General features: G+C 41.5%; 1 pseudogene; it reads right to left on the bottom strand.

Moving 5' to 3' along the window:
* Nucleotides 1–8,419: 8,419 nt before the first annotated feature.
* On the bottom strand, nt 8,420–13,210 carry LOC103267716 (annotated as a pseudogene).

Here is a 13,210-nt window from a genome sequence, read left to right as displayed (position 1 = left end):
GATGAGGTCTCACCAAGTTGCCCAGGTGGGTCTCGAACCCACGGGCTCAGGCAATCCACTCACCTCGGTCTCTCAAAGTACTGGGATTACAGGCTGAGCCATCGAGACCGGCAATACTAATTTTTTAAAAGATGAAATAAAAACTCAGACAAGCTATGCAACTTGTTCACCATAATGCATTAGCAATAATACTAGATCTAAGTTCTAAATTTGACTCTTTACTCAGATATCTTCCCAGCTATATTTACTAAATTGTGTTCATTAGAACATGAGTTTCTGTAGCTGTCCCTCAATGTGCCCACAAAAATAAGCTTTTTCTCCCACCTCAGGTCAACTAATCTCTAATAAATTCTAATTAAAAAATGATATGGAAGAAGTCATAATCACTTATCTTTATTTAGTGGTCCTCAGCCATCAGTCAATGTAATGTTAGTACTTAGAGTGCTCGTTTAGATTCACAGTGACCCCATGAGACTGTGAACCTCAGCTGATGACACACAGCTTCCTCTCTCCTCAGTGTGAGTGATCAGTCATTAACTCTGAGGTATGGGTTACAGTACTTTTCAGACAGAAGTTTCCTCCAGATTGACGATACAGCATCCTTCTCATATCGCTGTGACAATGGGCCCACTATATCAGTAGCAGACTCTGCCTTCCAGGCCCACCTGAGAACTCAGTGTCCCAGTGGGCTTAGAGTCCCTCCATGGGTAACCTTCACTGATTCAATACTCCTTTGAATTTCTTTTCTCCGCACTTGATCATTTTGGAAAAGGCTACCAGACCTATGGCAAGGACCAGCCCAGAGTTTGTTCTAAAGGAACATTTTATACAAATAAACATACTATAACTTTTTAAATCACAAGAGACAGCACCTTCTTGGAAAGAAACTGAAAGGCTTTGACCTAGGAGAGAGCTGCCTCCAAACTCCAGCCCTGTTCTATTAGTGTGAACATTTGCAGCTTAATTTATCTGGGTTTGGTTTCATTCATAAAATGAAGATAATCTTTACCTTACATGACAGAACCAGGATTAGAGATCATGTGGAATATTGCCTGACACAGGAGGTCGATAACACTGAAGATAATTACTGAGAAATTTACTCCTCTTTGAGTAAACTTAGATGATAAGGAGAAATATTGCAGGTTTGTGGCTAATAAGACTGAAATATTCTGTCAGAACTGAATAAGTTTATCTTGCAAACTAAAGACAAATGCCACTCATGATGTGGTTTGGTCTAAATTTGAGCCGTATAGCACACGTGTGGCCGTAAGAGTTACTTTGCCATCTATGAGCTGCTGTGCCTCCTACACTCCATACAAGGGAACAAACTCTAAGTTAGCCCTAACTTAACTTCAGCTGGTTAACTTTCACTGTTCCTAAGAGAAAACCTTCAACTAGCTTTTTAATAGTCATCCAAAGCAAGAAGTAAAGACATATATCTTCATTTTCCCTTAATTTTTTATAAGCTGCACATGTTAATTGAGAGACCACTGTGTTTGTATATAAGCCCACTGACAGTTAATATGCAGGGTGCATAGATTCATGATGTCCCACTCTCCTTTTTAGCTCTCCTCCCAATTTGTCTGGTGAGGGGGCAAGGAACTCAGTGTCTTCACACATGCATCATCCACACAAAGCCAGATGCAATGGAGCAGTGTGCTGGATTTAGCTCACAACACCTGGCGAAAGTCTATTAGGCATATCTCTTCCCAATTGTGTGGTCAGTGATAACATATTGGTATCTTGGAATCAGCTACAGTCATTATTGGTATCCCATGGTAATGGGCATATATTATAAATCAGGGCTTTTTATTAGGGGAGATAAGGTTGCTAAATATTTACCAACAAACCACCGAACACATACTTCTACAGTGTACTTATGCCAGCCTAAGTGTATTTAACAAATAGAGAAACTTAAATATAAACCAGGCATTTGATATCTGCCAGAGAAGAAAGAATTACTATAACATTTCACACTCTGTAATGGTATATCTTTTAGATTTTTGGAAGTATATTTACTCAATGGCGCTGGGAAAAAGAATTAACCCCCCAAAATCAATGTTGCTGATAGATGAGTGAAATAACAAACACAAACTTTGCCAAGGTTCATGCTGAGGGGGCCAATACGTCACTCCAAGCCTCTTTGGTCTGGCTATCATGCTGGAAATCTCACAGACTCAGGCTGGAGAGGGAGAGTTCCAATAGTTCTTGGGTTTGGCTCAGTCAGAGACACCGCAAGCTGGGTTCACTTTCTCCTGTGGTATTGCTTTACTTCCGATTCCACAAGAACCATGAAGTGAAAGGTTAAGGCAAACAAAACAAAAAAGCATGAAAAGGAAAACAGGAAGGGAATTTGACCAATGACTTCAGCCCTCAGCAAGGATCTGGTTTGATTTTTATGGCAAGAGCTCTTGTGTAGTTTAGACCAACTCTAGCTCCCCTGCGCCCTCCCGTTCCCTCACATTACACTCAGCAAGATTTCAACACAGAGATACAGAGCTGATGCCATGGATTTATTGCTTTGGCTTGTGTCAGTTCCTATGAGGATCACTGGCAAGAAACTGGGAACCTGCTTTTGGCACCAGTCAACCTGGCAGATGAAAACCTTCAACTTGTAGTGAAAACAAAGTTAGTGTGTTTCCCATGCATCGTGATCTGAATATATACAGCATTTTATCTGCACCCTGAAAGGTTATCTGTTCTGTTGAAATGCAGCTTTTAAAAATAATCAAGAGGCAATCCTGTGAATTGATTCTGTCTTGCCAAAGACGTTTGTACCAGAGCAGAGGCACATTCAACAAGCAGAATGGCAGTAGTTGATGCCGATGCAGGAAGCCATTCCCTCTCCTTTCCAATTAAAGGTTCTTTCTGATACAGCATCAACTTCTACATGGAGATGAAAACTCATGAGTATTTGACCACAATTTTAAAAAATGAGGTGTGACTGAAGAGAGACCGTTGGGAATGTCGGGGAATGAGGTACCAGGTTGGGAGGGGTGCCAAGATTAGCCACAATCTCCTTCTTTAGACCTATCAGCATTCAGAGATGCCTGGCAGCAGTTCCATGTGGGAACCCCTTTGCTTGCATTACCCAGCAGTGAGTTTGGACTGTGTGCCTTCAGATGGTACCTACTACACCTTTTGTTCCCAGCTGCACTTTGAATACCTGTACAACTTTGACTTGCTTATAATTGTACATATATTCTAAGTTTGCTGAAAAATCTGATTTAAAGAAATGGAGAAGAGCAGGAATTTTCTCTCTAAAGGCCAGAGAACAATCATAAATATTTACTTTGAATCCTATGCTACTCAACTTCAGCCTGATCAAAAGGAAACATGGTATAGTAGGCTGTTACCACTCTTAGGAGGGAGTGGAAAAACTGGAACTATGCCTTGGTTTGTTATACATTGGCTCACTTACTCTTTCCAGCCAAGTCAATGTACTCGCACTCACTAATGAAAAGGGGATAGATTATCATGGCCATACCCTTAGCTTTATTCATCAGACAATTGGGATTCAAATCCTGGCTTCACTACTTCTTGGCTTGGACAATTACTTAGAAGGTTAAATCTCCATCCTTTCATTGACCAAATTAGGACAATAGTAACAGAGTGATTTGCTGTGAGGAAATAAATGAGTCAGTATATATAAAACACTCAATAAAAGACTTGTCTCACAGTAAGCACCAAATTTGGGTAGCTTTTAGATTACTACGCATATCAAATCAAGCCTCTCCCATCTTATTTTGCAAAACACAATGCCTCCAGGCTACAATATAGGGTACAGTCAGGTTTCAGGGTGCCTGTCTGGATTTACCAGTTTATAGACATCAGAGCAGTTTTCTTGACCTCATGGCCTGTTTCTTTTCTTGGTACTCTGCTAGCTGCATTGCCCCACTTACAAAGAGGAGTACCCACAGCTCCAACAGTTTGGTGTAATGCTATTTCGTTTTCATTTACCCAGAGTATTAAAATGCTATCAATATCCCTTTGTCTATTCTGGCTGTCTTTCATCATCCAAACATCAGAGGTCGGGGTATTGCTAGGAGAGCTGGTATTGTGTTTTCAAGGTGGGAAGTTGAGGTAACCTCTCTTCCAGGGAGGAGAAACTCTTTCTTGATTGCTTTCCCAGGACAGAGCCAGGCCTGGGAAAGTTCCCAGGGCTACTGGTTCTGTTTACTGTACATGTATTGAACTTTTGAGAGCCTACTAAGTGCAAACACAGGCCTACCCCTTAGGATACAAAAGAGAGTTAGACGCTATCAAGGGAGAGGTTTCTCAGAACCAGGTGGCTGACTGTCAGCTTATAAGTACTACTCAAGGTAATGGGTGATGATCTAGAAACATAACTGGCATGAATGGCAGTACAGCAGAGTCTCAGAAGTAACCCTGCAATGGCCTCTAAGTGTTCAAGTGTTTAGAGGTGGGACTTTTGAGAGTAAATTAGGTTTAGATTAAGTTATAAGGATGGGTCCCCCATGATAAGGATTAGTGCCCTTATAAGAAGAGGAAGAGAGACCAGAACCCTTTCTCAGACAGAAGAGCAGGAAGGCAGCCAACTACAAGCCAGGAAGAAAGCCCCCACTGGAACTCAACCATGTGCGTACCCTGATCTCAGACTTCCAGCCTGCAGAACTGTGAGACAATTAGTGTTTGTCATCAAAGCCAACTGTTCTATAGTATTTTGTTATGGTGGTCCAAGCTAACTACAATAGTACATCTCACTAAATTAGAATATTCAATATATTGTCTTATGTAAACTTTTATAACAATCTCATCCAAGTGTAGCTATTACTGTTTTATAAATAAGTCCTCTGGCAAAGTGATTAACAGCATAGGGCTAAGACGCACTAGATTTGAGCCTTGGTTCCACACTAGTGGCGAGAGTAGTAGTATGCTACTTAACTCCTTTAAGCCTCATAGAACTGTGGCAAGAACGAAATCGGTACAGTAGAAAGCCTTGCTAAGTATCCTAGCCATAATATAACATTATTAATGTATTGAGACTCCAAGAGGCTAGTTACACTATTTAAATTTACTCAACTTCTGAGGAATGCAGCAGTTGCTCAAACATACGTTTGCAAATAAGAAACCACACGATTTCATTACTAAAACACACTACTTGTGGCTTTCCCCTTCAACAGATCTCTGTTTTGGCACAATGACATTCCTTCTAATATTAAGGCTGTATGTTTACATATAGCTATCATTGAGAACGATCCTCTATGTAGATTTCATTTTCCAACGACTTTTATAACTGTTAATTCCAGAGAAGTTTCCTGAGGCATACAATTCTGACTTGGGACCACAAATAAACCAAAGACAGAAAATAAGTTAAAAAAATATCAGTAGCTGGGCTTGGTGGCTCAGCCTGTATTCCCGTGCATTTGGGAGACTGAGGTGAGTGAATTGCCTGAGCCCGCGGGTTCGAGACCCGCCTGGGCAGGCGAGACCTCATCTCTACAATAAATCAAAAAATTAGCCGGGCTTGGCAGTGCGTGCCTGTAGTTCCAGCTACTTGGAAGGCTGAGGCGGAAGGATTGCCGGAGCCCAGCAGGTCGAGGCTGCGGTGGCCGGGAGCGGCCACTGCACTCCAGTCTGTGTGACAGAGTGAGACTCCAACTCAAAAACAAACAAACAAACAAACAAAAATAAACAAACAAAACATATCAGTAATGCATATGAAATTATTTGACTGGTTCCATAAAACTTGTGTCCTATGGCTTGGATCTACCCATGGAGATATAATATCTTCTTTACTCCACTTGATAAACCTCGTAGCCTTGGGAAGCCAACTTTCATATTTTCCACCTGAAACTTGATTCTGTCTTGAGCCTTTAGAATCATTTAAACCCAAAATCACTGATATATTTTTTACAGATAATTCTAAATGAAACTATTTGACTACCTTGCATAAGATGTTAAATACACAAGTGCTAAATTTCTTCAGATAATAAATTTTAAAAAGATCTAGATATGATTAAGCCAAGGTGAAACTTATTTCAATGGACATTTAAAACTGCCTTATGAAGGCATCTAGCTACAATCTACCTTTCTCAGTGTACAACTGGTAGTTTCTTTAAAAAGATCATGATTAATTATACTTTCTCTAAACTCAAGAATGTCAAAAAACTTAAGTTTACAAGACCTAGAACTGTGTGTGTGTGTGTGTGTGTGTGTGTGTGTGTGTGTAACCATTATTTTTAATAAAGAATCTGATCTAGTACTACCAAAATAAGCCATATTATGTAGCAGTAACAAATAACCCCCTAACCTCAGTGGCTGAATAAAGGTTTGTTTCGCATTTATATCACCTGTTTAGTATAGGTCACTAGAGCTATTCCACACAATCATGAACCCAAACATTTGTAAATACTGCCATCTCAATTTGTACCATTCAAAATCACTGCAATAGAAGAAAAGAGAGTGTGAAGCATTTCACCCCTTCTGTTTTTTGTTTTTTGAGGTTTTTTTTTTTGAGTTGGAGTCTCACTCTGTCGCCCAGACTGGAGTGCAGTGGCCGCTCCCGGCCACCGCAGCCTCGACCTGCTGGGCTCCGGTGATCCTTCCGCCTCAGCCTTCCAAGTAGCTGGAACTACAGGCACGCGCTACCACGCCCGGCTCATTTTTTATTTATTGTAGAGATGAGGTCTTGCCAAGTTGCCCAGACGGGTCTCAAACCCGCAGGATCAGGGAATCCACTCACCTCAGCCTCCCAAAGTGCTGGGATTACAGGCTGAGCCACCGAGCCCGGCTCACTTCACCCCTTCTAAATGCCTTGGACTGGAAGTGATATATGTCACTTCTACTGATGGCCCTTGGCCAGAACTAGTAATATAACCTTGCTTAACTTCAGGAGGCTGGGAAATCTTTCATGTGCCCCATAAGAAGACAAGAACAAGATATGGTGAACAGTACTTATCTCTAGCACAATCCAAAGAAAAATGTTGCACAGTGAATTCAAGTACTAAATATATAAAAGATGCTAAAAGCTTGACTTATAACTTACTCAAGGTATGTACATATTTGCTTTCCATATTGAAACATAAATTTTTATAGACCAGTTTAAGTCATTGATAAATTCCTTATGTTCCAAAGAAGTTTTCCTATATATACTAATTACCTATAGCTAAAAAATTCGGCAAAATCTAGCAATAAAACTTCCACAAACATGGGAGCTTCCCTTTATCTAAGAATTCAGAGGGTGAGATAAACGCTGGGCTAGTCATTCCATCAAATACCTGCTGTTTATAAAGATCCTTTCAGACATGACTGTAATGTACCATGCTGGAAATCCACAAGTTTACTAGATTAGATATAAGCTCCTCCAATGCTTCCAATTTAAGGTTGGTCATTTCTCACCAAGAAACAATGTACACTGCACAACTCCAAAGTCATTCACTGCCCTTGCCATTTGCTAGGCAATTTCTTTGAGAAAATTGCCATGTGACTACTATATTTTTCAGACACCGGGTCACATTACTATAGTAGTTTTGCATTAGCACTCAGGGTTCTTCAGGCACATTTTAAATGATTATAATAGTAAGAAGAGCTGCCAAATCATAATTTACACCAAACCCAAATCCACTTATGTTGACTTTCCAGAGATGGCTTTTGTAAATATCAAAAGTACAAAATGGATAAAAAAAAAAAATCATAGAAATGTTATAAAAACAATCAGTAAGAGCACTGGTAAGAGAACCAAATGCAAGTTGAAAAGCTAACAGATGTTATAAAGTTGAAAAACTAACAGATGTTTGTAGCTGAAGAAGCACTCCAGGTGCCTAGGACTGAGAAGGATGTTCAGTGCTCCTTACTCTCCCTCAAAGCAGTGTCTTACAAGACTCTGAGTTCAGCAGAAAACGATGGTTATTTTTCTTTTAACTGACTGAGAACATGCATTGGGGGATCCCCCACAAAAGAAAAAAACTGGAGTTATCTTTTGGAGGGTGGACCCTTGTAGAACACTCGGAATTTGTTCCTCTGGATCAGTCAACTAAAGTTTTTTTTTGTTTTTTTTTTCCTGGCTGCCTGGAGTTTATTTTCCACTTGGTGCAGGGAGACAGTTACATTATCAGGAAAGCTCCCATGTGCTGGGCAGTGAAAAGCAGTGCTCTCACTTCTTTTGGTGTTTGCTGTGTTGATAGAAAATAACCCAACTGCTTGTGTGCCTGCTGCGGCCACCTAGTTTGCCCGGAGGGACCAGGATGGGAGGGGAAAGGAGAGGGGAAAGGAGAGGGGAAAGGAGAGGGGAAAGGAGAGGGGCAAGGAGAGGGGCAAGGAGAGGGGCAAGGAGAGGGGCAAGGAGAGGGGCAAGGAGAGGGGCAAGGAGAGGGGCAAGGAGAGGGGCAAGGGGAGGGCTGGGGAGGGACGGCTCTGACAGCCTAGCGCCTTAAGGCCTGGGGCTGGTGGTGGTTGCTCAGGATGGGGGCCCAGCGTTGGCTTTACTGGACTGGCCACCAGGCTCTTTCCTTGTCGCTTCCCGAGCCAAGCCACGGGTAGTCATCCCGCTGGAGGCCTGGGGGGAGGTTCCGTGTGCTCCGTGGACTCCAGCACCGTGGCCATGAATGGGAGAGTGGACTTCCCGAAAAAGCAGCTCGCCCACCCGTGACCCGGGTCAGCCTTGGGAAGACCCGGGGGGGTGCGGGAGGGCTTCCGCGGGGCGCTCGGCACCGGCGCAGGAGCTGTTGCTGGAAGTGGAACCCAGGCGGCGCCGGGAGCAGTCGTGAGTGGCCACGAGCGAGCCGCTGGAGGGGATGGCCGCCAGGCTCTCGCTTGTGGGCCGGTGGAAACCTCGGCGACGACCCCCCGCGGGTCTCGGCGCGCGATTACGGGTGGCGAGGAGCGGACGCTAGGCCACGGGGCCCACCTGCAGAGGAGACCGACGGAGGCCGAGCCGCCGCTGAGAGCACGCGCACCGCCCAACTAAGGTTTTTAACCAGAAGTTTTGAGAAGGCTGCATCGCAGCTTGTGGAAGAAATATCCTGAGTTTTGGCAAAGAGATGCCTGGTTCTTCCACCATGATAGCACACCTGCTGAGTGTTCAGCAGTTTTTGACCAAAATGGCATGACCTCCCCCCCCCATGCTCCACTCTCCCTAATCACCCGATCTGACGCCAAGTGACTTTTTTGTTTGTTTCCCATGAAAAAATCCTCCAAGGGACACATTTTGTCAGTTTGGAAGGGGGTGAAACAAAAAACTGCAGAAGCACTAAAAGGCATCAGAATCGATGAGTTCAAAAACTGTTTTGAGTGGTGGAAAAATCGTCTTGATAGATGTGTCGTGTTAAACAGAGTACTTTGAAGATGACTGAAATTTGAACATGTCAAAATAAATACGCAGTTTTTTAAATAACTAAATTCTGGTTTTTTAGGTCCCCTCTTCTGTGTTCAATTTGTTTTAGAAAAAATAGGAAGACAAAGTATACTGTTGCAACATTGACATAAACCAGCAGGACAAATTCTTAAGTTTTCTCCTAAGTATGCTAGTAGTCCCTTAGTCACTATTCATCAAATAAAAAGGAATTCACAGGTATATGTCCTCACAGGCTGACTGAAAAGACCTCAGATTAGTAACGCCTTAGTTTTACTTCCTAAATTCCTAAATAAGGGAAATTCTGAGTTATTTACACTCCCCTCAATCAAATAGTTGTTGGGTTTTTTTTTTTTTTCGCCAAATTTTATCCACCCATAAGACAGTTCTACATTCTCATTAAACCAGACTACTAGTAAGTGAACATGCTTGTCTCTCCCCTGCAATCCAGCTGTGCTTACAGGAACTGGGACCTCACAGTGCAAGGACTTTGACCTTCAGCTTCCTACAAACAGTGTGTGGGCCACCCACTCTATCAAATGCACATAAAATCTTTAAGCTTGAAATCACTTTTTTTGTTTCTTAAGTGCTGATATGTTCCTAAAATCCTGTCCTCTTTTCACTGCAGACTCTCACAGGGAGATGTCATCTACTGCTTTGATTTCTTTTATGCTCTGTCTGGTCATCTTTTTGCTGATAATGCTTAAAGCCTTAAATATGTTCCTAGTCTCTTAAATTTGAAATATCCCCAGCTGAACTCAATATTTTCCTTTTGTTCTAAACATATTTCACCACCAGGTATCCTGACCAGTAATCTTGCCATTATCTTAGATTCTTCCCTCCCATCTTTAATCCATTAGCTGTCTAAATTCCTTTTCTGTCTACACAGTTCTTTCTCCAATAGTTGATTACTGCAAGAGTGCCCTAATCATTTTCCATGCCTCTAATTTTGTCCCTTTGTGACTCATTATCCACATTAAAGCCAAAAAATTGTCTTCCTAAAATGCAAATCTCATTTTTATTCACTTGCTCAAAACTCTTCCATGTGTTTTTCTTGCCTTCTGAATGTAATATATCTTTTAACTGCCTTTATGGTTTGGCTGCTACAAACTTCTTGCCTGCATCACTTGGTAATACTGTGCATTCCCCTACATCCCAGCCATACTCAAATGCTCATTTCTGCTGATATGCCATGCTCATTCCTGTCACTGGATCTTGAGATAAACTGTCCTTTCAAAATATTCTTCTGCCACTCTCTTCAAACTAGCCCTAATTTTCCTGAATTTCTCCTAATAACACCTGAAAAAATCCTCCATATCATTTAGATCATATAGAGGTGGGGAAACAACCCACAGAATGGGAAAAAATATTTGCAAATTATGTATCTGGCAAAGGCCTAACATCCAGGATCTACAAGGAACTTAAACAAACTGAAAAGGAAAAAACAAACAACCCTATTAAAAAGTAGGCAAAGGACATGAATAGACACATTTCAAAAGATGACACACAAGCAGCCAACAGATACATGAAAAAATGCTCAGCCTCATTAATCATTAGAGAAGTGCAAATAAAAACTACAATGAGATACCAACTAACTCAGTATGGATGGCCACATCAATAAATCAAAAAACAACATGCTGTCACAGGTGCAGAGAAAAGGGAATGTTTCTACACGGTTGATGGGTGTGCAAGCTAATTCAACCTCCTAGAAAGCAGTGTGGAAATTCCCAAAAGAACTAAAAATTGACTTTCCATATGATCCAGCAATCCCTCTCTGGGTAATATACCAGAAGGGAAATAAATCGTTCTATAAGAAAAGACAACTGCACTCACATGTTTATAGTCACACTATTCGCAATAGCAAAAATATGGAACCAACCCCACTACTCATCAAAAGTGGACTGCATAAAGAAAATGTGGTACATATACATGATGGAGTATTACACAGCCATAAAGAAGAACAAAATCATGGACTTCACAGCAACTGGATGGAGTCGGAGACCATCGTACTAAGTGATCTATTACAGAAACAAAGTACTGAATACTTATATGTTCTCACTCATAAGTGGAACCTGCACATTAATCACATTAGCACAAGAAAAGGATTGACAATCACTGGGCATTGTCAAGGGAGGTAGGGAGAAATGGGGTGGGGTGGGGCATGTAATAACACAAAGTGTGTCTGGTCCGTTACCAGGGGAAGTGAGGGCCAGTTGGAGACTTAAAACATCACCTGCCTGCAGCTTACTTATATAGTTAACCCTTACTTGTACCCCACACCTCTATAATAAAATTAAAAAAATTTTAAAACATAAAATTGTAACTGCCTCTTAGTCATTGTTGTTTCCACACTGGTTACCTATCTCCAAGAAAGCAAGGACTGTGTCTGTCCTACTAGAGCTGGATTTCCAGAGTCTAATACAATATTAGACACATAGTGGGTGTTCAGTAAGTACCTGTCAAATAAATGTTAAGTAAAGCAGAGTAGGGAATCTGACAGTCTGAGTTCTGTGGAAAGGCTATCCTTTTCTTCTAAAGGAATGAAGTAGAGCAAATCTCATGAGACTTTTCTCTTTTTTGTCTCTTGGTACACCTTGTGGTGACATCAGATGAGGATAGTCACGGTTCCTGCTTGTCTCATCCCTGGAGGCACCAACCAAGAAGAACATTTTCTTGGCCTTCCAGCTGAAGGAAGAACAGGTCATTGCTTAAGGGAGTATGTTCTTGAAAAAATATAGTGCATATAGTGTCAGATAACAGATTTAAATCAAACTGGGGACAACTACTATAAAAACAGCAAAGTCATGGTTGTCCATTTTTTAGTAGCTGTGACATTCTCACTCTCATTTTTTTTCTCTTTATAAACACTTTGTTTGTTGACTCTTTTCTGTCATCTCTCTTTGCCTGACCTCTAAACTTAGATGTTGCTTAGAGAGACATCCACTCACGCCATAGGCTCTCCTCAGGCAATGTGCTCCATTTCATCATTTTGATAAATCCATATATGCATATGAAAGACAAGTCTATATCTTCAGCATTGCACTTTGGCCCCAATATTTGCTGGACATTTCAGACCAAATGTCTTACAGGTAGCTCCATCTCAAAATATCTACACTGAAGTTATCGTTTCCAGCATCAAATCTCTCATTTTTCCTTGTATCATCCCATCACCACTCCCACTCTCAAGCCAGAAACCCAGAAAGCACTCTTTACAACTACCTTACCCTCCCCTTCCATGTGTAATAATTCCACAAGAGCCACTCTTTAAGTAGATCATGGCTCTATCTGCTCCCCTGCTTCTGGAATAGCCCAATTACAGTTTGACCTTTACTATCTTTTGCTTTCACAAACCTAAATACACTTTTATCATTTTGATTTTCATTCTTGCAACAGCCTCCTAACTGATCTCCCCAGTTCCAGGTTTGCCCACCTGCTGTTTTTCTACTGCTATTTTCTCACAGCTGCCAGGGTGATCTACCCTAACTATCTAATCTGATAAAAACTCCCTTGCTCCCTTGCTCTCCCTTGCTGAAAATCTTCGATAACTCTTCTCACTCATGACTCTTCATCCTTTGTTATTCATTAGAGTCAAGTGAAAAAAATTTTTTTAAATACAGATGATTGGCTATCCACTCAGTCCAACTGAATCTTAATCCTAGAGAGTAGGGCCTGAGTATCTGGGACACTGATGAACAGCCAGAGTTGAAGAACATGGGTGACATTTGTGACTTTTCCTATCCCCATCTCTGTCCACTTTTCTACCTATCAACTGCCACATAATATCATATTCTTTCTGCTCTAGTAAAACATACCATGCATTTATTGCACTTATTCCCATGCACGTTGCCCACTCAAACTTCCATACTGGTTTTCTTCTGAGTTCCTATCTACCTTCAT

Source organism: Carlito syrichta, unplaced genomic scaffold, assembly GCF_000164805.1.
Source record: "Carlito syrichta isolate Samal-C Ts95f unplaced genomic scaffold, Tarsius_syrichta-2.0.1 Scaffold308211, whole genome shotgun sequence".
NCBI lineage: Eukaryota > Metazoa > Chordata > Mammalia > Primates > Tarsiidae > Carlito > Carlito syrichta.
The sequence above is the reverse complement of the archived record's forward strand: the minus strand, read 5'-3'. Positions and strand labels throughout refer to the sequence as shown.